Source organism: Bos taurus, chromosome 10, assembly GCF_002263795.3.
Source record: "Bos taurus isolate L1 Dominette 01449 registration number 42190680 breed Hereford chromosome 10, ARS-UCD2.0, whole genome shotgun sequence".
In the NCBI taxonomy this organism is placed as follows: domain Eukaryota; kingdom Metazoa; phylum Chordata; class Mammalia; order Artiodactyla; family Bovidae; genus Bos; species Bos taurus.
The window spans coordinates 66090484-66100111 of NC_037337.1; the positions used below are offsets into that span (position 1 = coordinate 66090484).

The 9628-nt window shown below is 40.8% G+C and overlaps 1 long non-coding RNA gene across 1 annotated transcript; it reads left to right on the plus strand.

The window, feature by feature from the left end:
• Positions 1-865: 865 nt before the first annotated feature.
• On the plus strand, positions 866-9408 carry LOC132346310 (uncharacterized). The gene is made up of 3 exons (XR_009496097.1): positions 866-951; positions 8937-9007; positions 9216-9408. It is a non-coding gene; the product is annotated as an uncharacterized lncRNA (long non-coding RNA).
• The last annotated feature ends 220 nt before the right edge of the window (positions 9409-9628 follow it).

Below are 9628 nucleotides of genomic sequence, written 5' to 3' on the forward strand. Positions count from 1 at the left end.
CACAAACCCCAACGAACAGGTCTCCTTCGTCGCTTCCAAGGCTAAAGAAATGCGCCTGGCTTCTCACGCCAGAGCGAGCAAAACAAATGCAGGGACAGAAACTCCTCCGGTCCGCCCTGCTCACCCAGCTGCCCTGCGGGGTCGACCCGAGCACCCCACTGCCTGGCGCACTCTGATTCAGAAACGAAACTGCTTGATACCCATGTCTAATCCTGCTCCAGGAGAATGAGACTGATCCCCCCCACCCACCGCCGCATAGGACCTTTTTGCTTTCGCTGTAATGTGGTTCCTTTGTTCGGGTCCCCCCCAGCCACAATGCAGCATCCTATTGGACGGATCATACCCCTTCTTGACCAGCACTTTGTGCTCCTAAGTTTGAACACACCCGCGCTCGTGGGTCATCTGTGTCGTTAGGTTTCAGGAAACACTCCAGGACTCTGGAGACCATGTTGTGCTTTTCTCAAAGCCTAGTGATAGAAGGTAACAGCCTCACCAGACCCGGTCCTGTTTGCTTCCTTAGAGCCTGTCCTCCAAGGTCAGAGCCTGGCATCCCCTTGCCTAATCACATGATGACCCTGGCTTCCCAGGTGGCGGTGGTAAAGAATCCACCTGCCAAAGCAGGAGTCTCTGGAGACACGGGTTAGGTCCCTGGATGGGCAAGATCCCCTGGAGAAGGAAATGGCAGCCCACTCCATTATTTTGGCCTGGAAAATCCCATGGACAGAGGAGCCTGGCAGGTTACAGTTCTTGTCATCGCAAAAGTGTCTGACATGACTGAGTGACTAAACAATCTGCATTCATGACAAGACCAGGAAGAACTGTATTTGCCTTTTTTATTCTTGCCTTCTGCTGTGGATGTCAGGTTTATATCATTTGGAGATGCTTTTATTTACAGAAGAGTAAGACTTCCTGTGGGGAGTAGAGTTGCCTGGGGAAAACCATGATGGAAAGGTACTTTCAAGTAAGAGCTGAGGCTGTGTGAGCCCAGAAGCGCTTCGGGTTTGGCAAGCTCTATGGTATTTTTTTAAAAATATTTGGGGTACAGCAGAGCCCAAAATGTATTTTGCTCAAAGCACCGTTTCCCTTTCATTTTCCAAAACTGTGTATATTCTAGGGAAATTTAATCTGTGTACTTTGGAACCATTTAACCTTCATTCATCAAAACATTGCAAGGTAAATACTAGGTCTGGGTTCAAGAAATCTCTTGAGTTCTTCGATAAGCAGTTTTTTCCTTTGAACTCGAAAGTAAAGTTTTGCCAGCTTTGAGTGAACCCTGAACCCAGGGCAGGCCAGAGATTACTTCTCAAATTATCTCCCTGCCAGTCTGTGGAGCTCTACATGCATCTAGAACAAAGCAATGATGGGGACAAGGCTTTTGGGGGTCAAGGCCTTCAAAACAGGCCTTGGACATTTCTGGGCTTTTCCTCTGCGGCCTCCAGGCACTCCTTTGGCTCTGTCAGTATGAGATCTCTCTGGTACAACCACAGGTCCAGGTTAGTTCTGGCCCTACCCAGGCCTGGTGCTCTGAACCTCCCAATCCTATCTTTATTTAAAATTCCATTTAGTCCATCATGGCATTTAATTAATTTATTTTTATTTTTAAAACATTGCGTTGAAATATTATCTACCTTGATGACTGAGTTTTTTGTCTCCCTCTTACATTTTGTGCCTCACTTACCTCATCCTCATTCCAACCTTTCCTTGAACCCAGGGCTTCCCCATCTTCTTCACTCTGTGATTCACATCAACCATGTGTATGGCTTCCAGACAAACAAACAGCTCCCACTTTGAGGGGTTGGTGCAGGGATGGGGGGCTTGGGCAGGGGTTCAGTTAATCTTTTTTTTTTTTTTCATTTTTTATTATTTATTTTTTTTAATTAAAAAAAATTATTTTAGTTGGAGGCTAATTACTTTACGATATTGTAGTGGTTTTTGCCATACATTGATATGAATCAGCCATGGGTTTACATGTGTTCCCCATCCTGAACCCCCTTCCACCTCCCTCCCCATTCCATCCCTCTGGGTCATCCCAGTGCACCAGCCCTGAGCACCCTGTCTCATGCATCGAATATCGCTCATCCGCTTGAGGCAACCCTGTATGCAGTGTGGGTGGGCATGGTGGTTGAGAAATTTTGCTTAAGCCTACTCCTGCCTTTTAGTTTAGCTCGACTCTCTCTTCAGTTGGTCTGTAGCCACTGTCTTCAGCCATCTGCTGTTGTCCCATCTGTCTGAGCTAGTGCTGAGGCCATGGGTTTGTAATCGCCCTCTTGTCAGGAAGTTATCTATATAGTGCAGAACAAGATTGGAGTAGACACTTACTAAGAGGACATAGTCTTTTTCTTTAAAAATGATTATTTCATTTTAATCTTATGCAGTTTGAAAATAAGAAACATTCTATGGACTCTCTTATTCATCCCAGTGATATCTAAGGGTAGATCCTAAGCCAAAGGAAAGGGAAGAAATTTGTGTTCACATGGAAAATTGTTGTCAAGACTGGATTTAAATTCAAGGACTTTATATTCATAGTTAATGGCTTCATTATCATTGTTATTTCCATCAATGGTTGAGTAATACCAGACCCTATGTTGAGTCTCTTCTCAGGTGCATTCTGTCATTTAATCCTTACAACAATCTGAGGTCAGAACTATTATCCCTGATTATAGACTAGACAATGGGTTTTGTGAAGTTCAGTACCCTCCTCAAGATCACTCTGATAGGGGATCCAGAACTTTCTAACTCTTGTTCTTACCCATACCTCTGTATGCCTCCTTCTCAGGTAGTCTACACACTGGAAAAAAGTCCATTTCCATACTTTTCTGGGACATGCTGATAGCATAGTCTTTCACGCTAAGACACTGGATACATAGGATGCGATATTTCATTTATTGAAGTTTTTATTTCCATTTTGTTTTCATATTATAATGAAAAAATGCTCAGAGTCTAAATTATAGCAAAGTCGGTCACTTTGCTTTCCCATGTTTGTGCTTAGTCGCTCAGTCGTGTCTGACTCCTTGTGACCCCATTGACTGCAGCCCACCAGGCTCCTCTGTCCATGGGATTTTCCAGGTGAGAATACCGGAGTGCATTGCCATTTCCTTCTCCAGGGGATTTTTCCAACCCAGGAATTGAACCAGGGTCTCCTGCATTGCAGGCAGATTCTATACCAGCTGAGCTACCATGGAAGCCCCCCATGTTCAGCCTTCACAGTACTTCTCTTCTAGAGTTCAGAAACCAAAGTTCATCCAGACCACTGCTCTGATCCAATTTGTGCATGTCTAGGTGGAATCAGGAAATGGCAACCCACTCCAGTGTTCTTGCCTGGAGAATCCCAGGGACAGGGAAGCCTGATGGGCTGCTGTCTATGGGGTCGCACAGAGTCGGATACAACTGAAGCGACTTAGCAGCAGCAGCAGGTGGAATCAGACAGACAGCAATTTATTATAAAAGTTTTGGGTTTGGGTTGAGGGAGAGAAATGCTAAAGAATTCAAGTTCATCCAGTAATAAGAATGTCTATTCACTCTCCTTAAAATCCTGTCTAGACCTCCTTTTTATTCTTTACTGGCTACTGCTCTGAGCAGGCTACCAACTCTACTAGAAGTTCCCGTTAGATCTACGTCAATCTTGCCCTTCTGGGAGGGCTTTTCCTCTGAGCTCCTTTGAGGGTTTTCCTCAGACTGTTTCTTCAACCAAGGCCCCAGTCTGTAGACGTGGCCTCTTTCTGGGATATCTGAATTAGAAGACATGGTACCCCGGGAACGGCCAGGTCTTGCCCTCGTGTTGGACATTCCCCCACTCTATCTCGCGAAGTTCAAATGAAGAGTCTTTTAAGAAGGAACTCCTTAGCTAACAAGGCAGCTTAATGGGTATGGGATTGAGAACACAGCAGCCTGTGCCCGGAACTAGTTATATAAGCAAGCCTCCACGAGAAGACAGAACATGGTTTTTTACAAATTAATAAGGCAAAAAGGCTACACTCACTAGTGCCACAGCTGGGAACCAACTATGAGCAATGCATTTCTCATGCTAACAAATCCAAGCTCTTTGGAAAACAGATGCTGAGCCCTGGGACTGGCACTGGATCTCCCCTGGCAGGAACTGCAAGATTCAGTGATGGAAGGGTATCTAGGGACCATTTGTTCATAAACAGAGCTGAGGGCCAGCAACCTGCTTTCATGCCCCGCCTGGGCTGCACGGATGGACCCCTTCCATGCAGCGTTTCCACAGCAATGAAGGCAGACATGCGAGGCTTCTGCAGCCCACGCTCAAGAGAAATAATTAAACAGTTTTTCTTAACCTCTTGAACTTTTCATTTATTATTGCCATCCATTATGTCTACCTTCTCAAATCGCAGAATCCCGAAACTGAGCTCTGGGGTCAAGGGTTTATTGTTTAATGGAGATAGAACATTTTGTAAATTGCACGAAGTCACAATGTTTATAATAGAAGCTTCTGGTGTACTGAATCTTTTCCATTTAACAAACAGTGAGCTTTGACATGTGTTCTTCCTACATAGCAAGAAATTTGGGGTAAGTGCAGTACTGGCATGAACACGTTACCAAATCTTTCCTGTAAACCAAGTGACATCCGCAGTCAAATAAAAACATTCCTTCCACCAAATACCAGGAAATGCTAAAAGTATCACTATTCTTCTAAGGTCATGCTAAACTGAAGTTTTGGCTTTTAGAACACAGAGTAAGGATGAAGAAGGCCAACATTTTTGTCCGATACACATTTGCTGCTACAAATCCTCAGGGACAACCTCCTGGTTCAAATATGAACATGTGTATGGGCAATTTTTCCTAGGATTTAACTTTCAAATGAAAAGTGTAAATATTTTAAGAAAATGTACAAATGTTAAAAAATATTCCTGTTGTCTCTGTTTTTACTAGAATTTGTACTTTCAAATCAGAAACGGATTTGCTTAAAACAAAGCAAACATCCTCAAAAATGTACCCAGCCAAAATAACCAATGTATAAATACCCAGGATTAACAAAAAATGAATATTCTTCAGTAAAGAAACAAGAACTGAAAATTTGGGGGAAATGATGAGAAAGAATGTCTTAAACCTAAAATTTTAACCCACTGTGCTGGAGATCTAATCAATATTTTTAAAGGAAACTGTGTGTATTTCTTCTGGGGCTTCATGTAGTTGATGCTACATAAAATCTTTTGGACTATATGTAGCTGATAAAAACCAATGTAAAAAGTGACTTTCCATGAATAATTAGCATAACAATTTTCTTAAAACTTAATAATTGGTTTGTAGCACCGGATGTATTTTTGTCTCATTTTTATGAGGTCAAAACACATAAGTAATTAAAGTTTACATTTGTACTGGTTCAGAGAGATTTCCCTGCAAAGTTGACCTCTCCCAAGATGACCTTTTAAGGGAAAGGCTCACTTAGTTTTCTTCTAAGTTTCTAAAATATTTTGTAGTATTTAATGGTTGTTTCAGTGGACTCACTTGCTCAACACAGGCCAGCCAAGGCCTTTGCAGGGACTCAGTCCCGCCATTCCTGATTGACCAGCAGGTGTCACTGTGGGTTTGGGTGGTAACCCAATTGACCATAGAAAAGAATGACTAATGGCGGGGAATAATAAGAGAAGAAAAAGAGAAATGTAAAAGCAGCTTCCTAGAGGAATAAAAAATTAATTAAAAATACCTGTGTTTACATAGACTTTTCCTTTAGGAGCTCAGAGGTCTTTGTACCATTTTCCCATCTCCTACAGACCCAGATTTGATGAGGCTGAGTCACTGAAGGTAACTTCCCTGGACAAAACAGCCATAAAGTTGAGCAAAGTTGAGAAGCGGATTCTTCTTCTCCTACTTTTTCAGGCCTTAGCTTTATGCCTCATGGACATACTTCTTTTTGACCCATGGACACTTTTGCTTAATCTCAGAAATGTGCGGAGTCTTTGAGCTCTTTGGTAGGTCTTAGATTCGTGTTCCATAACAAGATTTTGGCTTCACTAACCTCAGTGGTAAAATAAATTCTGCTGTTTCATTAGTTGAAGGGGAACTTTGGTCTGAAAAGTTGGTTCTTCTCTCTCTCCCAAATCTGGCTTGCTCATTTTCAGCAAAGCTATCCTATTCAAGCCATGTATCTTCCTGAATATTTGAAATTTCTTAATAAATAAATTTTCTTTTTTTTTAATTTTATTTTATTTAACTTTACAATATTGTATTGGTTTTGCCATATATAAAAATGAATCTGCCACAGGTATACATGTGTTCCCCATCCTGAACCCTCCTCCCTCCTCCCTCCCCATACCATCCCTCTGGGTCGACCCAGAGGAATAAATAAATTTTCAATTGGTAAAATTAATACGTATTTTTTGAAACCAGTGTCACCTTTAAGAATGGATGGCCATAAAACCTCCTAGCACAGAGAGGAATTCACAGCTGGCCTAATTTGAATAACAGGCTGTAAATTGATCTCCATTTTGGTTTGATATGTGAAAATAACATCCATGTTGCTGGTGCACAGAGAAGGCAGTTTTTTTAAGCAAAGATACATGGCTTGACTTCTCCAAATAAGGCTTAACACAAGTGTGAAACATTCTAATTTAGTCAAGTTCTAAATGAAACAAAGCAGAAAAGGCTTTTGAGGGAAAATAGAAATCTTGCTACATTCTGGATAGCTCCTCTGGTCCTGTGCCTCTGGCATCTTCTCTGTACAACCCATTTCAGATCATGGACCATCATCTCATGATGAAGCTGTTGTGTCTCATTGTTGAATGTACTACAACCCTGCTGCTGCTGCCCAACTCTGTGCAACCCCAGAGACGGCAGCCCACCAGGCTCCCCCGTCCCTGGGATTCTCCAGGCAAGAACACTGGAGTGGGTTGCCATTTCCTTCTCCAATGCATAAAGTGAAAAGTGAAAAGTGAAAGTGAAGTCGCTCAGTCGTGTCCGACTCCTAGCGACCCCATGGACTGCAGCCCACCAGGCTCCTCCGTCCATGGGATTTTCCAGGCAAGAGTACTGGAGTGGGGTGCCATTGCCTTCTCCTTACTACAGCCCAGGAGGGTTGAAAACAAAAACAATTCCACTTTATTATGAACCTCCTGCAGTTTCTACCTGGTTTTCATTCCCTCATCCTTATGTATTTATAGGGCTTCCCTAGTGTCTCAGATGGTAAAGAATCTGCCTGCAATGCAGGAGACCCTGGTTTGATTCCTGGGTCAGAAAGATCCCCTGGAGGAGGGCATAACAATCCACTCCAGTAGTCTTGCCTGGAGAATTCCAGGAACCAAGAGGAACCTGGTGGGCTACAGTCCATGGGATCTCAAAGAGTTGGACATGACTGAGTGACTAACACTATGTATCTATAAGATTCCTAATTATATAATACATTCTAGTGCTGGTTCTAATGAATTATTAGAGTAATAAAGTTAAAAAAGAAATAGATTAAATGTGCAGATTCAGAAATATTGAGAAAACTTAACTACAGAGTATGAATACTTTGTTTCTAGTGACCTTAATTATCTATTCACAAAGATAAAATATTCTGAAGTAAGCTGGTTTTGTTCCATGCAAAATGGTACAAAGGATGGTTTATAACACTAAGTAAAAGTTCTTTAGAAAATCCATGTGTTTACATATATGCCCCTTTCCCAACTCTGAGAAGGCCATTTTATTTGCACATAAGACTATGTTATTAACGTAACATCATTTTCTCTGGTGCTCAGAGATTAAGACACTTGCTTAGGCTTTCTGGCAGAATGTGTAGGAATCATAGCAACAGGCGCTATAAGCACAAGCAGCTGATGGGTGTGGGGTGAGGAGAAGAGAAACAAGAAAGAAGGATGTTAAGGTATAAAAATATTTATCCAGGGTAACAGAGTATCAACAGGATTTTCTTTTCAATTAGTTGTATACATCTGTGAAGAATGGAATCCTTGGCCATGGGTTTACCCTTTGGAAAATTGCCCACTATTTCCATGACAACTCCTTAGACTGTGGCTCAGAGGAAATGGTGATCACTATTATTTCCAACAGTCTATAATCAGACATAACTGGATATTTTGTGTGTGTGTGAGCATGTGTGCTCACATACGTGTGTGGTTTTTCAACTGGCGTCTACCTTCACTAAGATAGGAGTTGCATGTTATATATATCTCATATCCCTCTATACAAACCATTTGGTAAGACTTCACTGTATTTTTGTTGAATGATTGAAAATTATAAAGGCTACTTTTATTTGACAAGCATGGCTATCGCTAGATTAGTTTTATGTAGTCCATATAAATAATTCACTTCTTGTGGTTCCATATCCTGATGTGAAAATTATGCATTTACTGTGTTTTCATAGATATTAATGGGAGCTATTAAAAACTAGAAATTGCTTCTAGGTTGGTGGTCTCAGGCCTCTTATTGAAAGAGAGTTGAGGTAATTTTAATTGTGAAAGGAATAAAACTCTACACATTGCTTTGTTAAAGTTTAGCACTTTGTGTGCATTATTTTTCTATTTATTTCATAAAGAACAGCAACAAGACATTAAATTTCTTTAATTTCAGTATTTCATATAAAAAAAGCAAATGGAATGGAGAATAAAGTGATTGGAGTAACCAATTTGGCATAGGAATATTTCCCTTTCTTTACATCAAATGTTGGTTTAAAAAGTGTAGCTTAAAAATGAAACTATGAATATGATGATCCAATTAAAAAATTAAAAAGAAAGTGTTATATTTATGTTTTGGCCCATTGGTGTAGTTATTATGTAGTAGATGATATTATGCTACTTTTTTGATATTATGTTTCTGTTGGGAAAATATTTTTAGAAGTTATTTAAAGAATTATAGAATGAAGCAAATCAAATCATTACTTATACATTTGGGGGAGGGGAACACTGTGAAAAAAACGTGCAGAAAAGACTAATGTTTATGTGCCATGATTTCATTAACATATTTCTACTTTCTTTGTCATCCAGGGTAAACTCTAAGGATATGTCATGAATTCCTAAGCCACAATAAATCTGTGAACGTCAGACGCTGTGTGTGGGTAAAATGGATAATTTTCTGACCTTTAGTAAGCTTTCACTAGAGCAAAGGAAGTCCCTCCACATAATGTTTCCCTACTACAAAATACTGGCAGGAAGCCAAAGTATGCCCTTTGGCAAACTTCCAGTCTGGATGGCTTTCCTGGAGCTAGAAGACATTCATGAATCTGCCCAGCCCTGTGATTTTTTTTTTTTTTTTTTCCTTTTCAGAAAGCCTCTGGAAAGACCTTTCCAACCTGTAACCTGCTGAGGAAGATGTGAGAACACATTAATCATGGATTTCTTCAAAAGGAACTTGGGGCTATCCTGCTTGAACTCAAAAGGTCCACCCTCCTGCTCAGCAGGAACCACAAGACAATCAGAGAAATGCTGGCAGGTAACCTAGACATGGATCCAACTGAAAACTAAGCTTATGATAAAAATAAACTAGAATTTTCTGACTCTTGGAGATGAGGTTCAGCCATGGCTGGTTTCCTTTTGAAGGAGAAAACTGATAGTAATGAAAATATGTTAGTAAATATATCGTTTATTCTTATTTTCCAAAGTGTTATTCCCAAATCTCAGTTTTTCCCATCACAGCTTAAAATTAAATCCATTTTCATTTTCAATCATTGCAAGAGAGA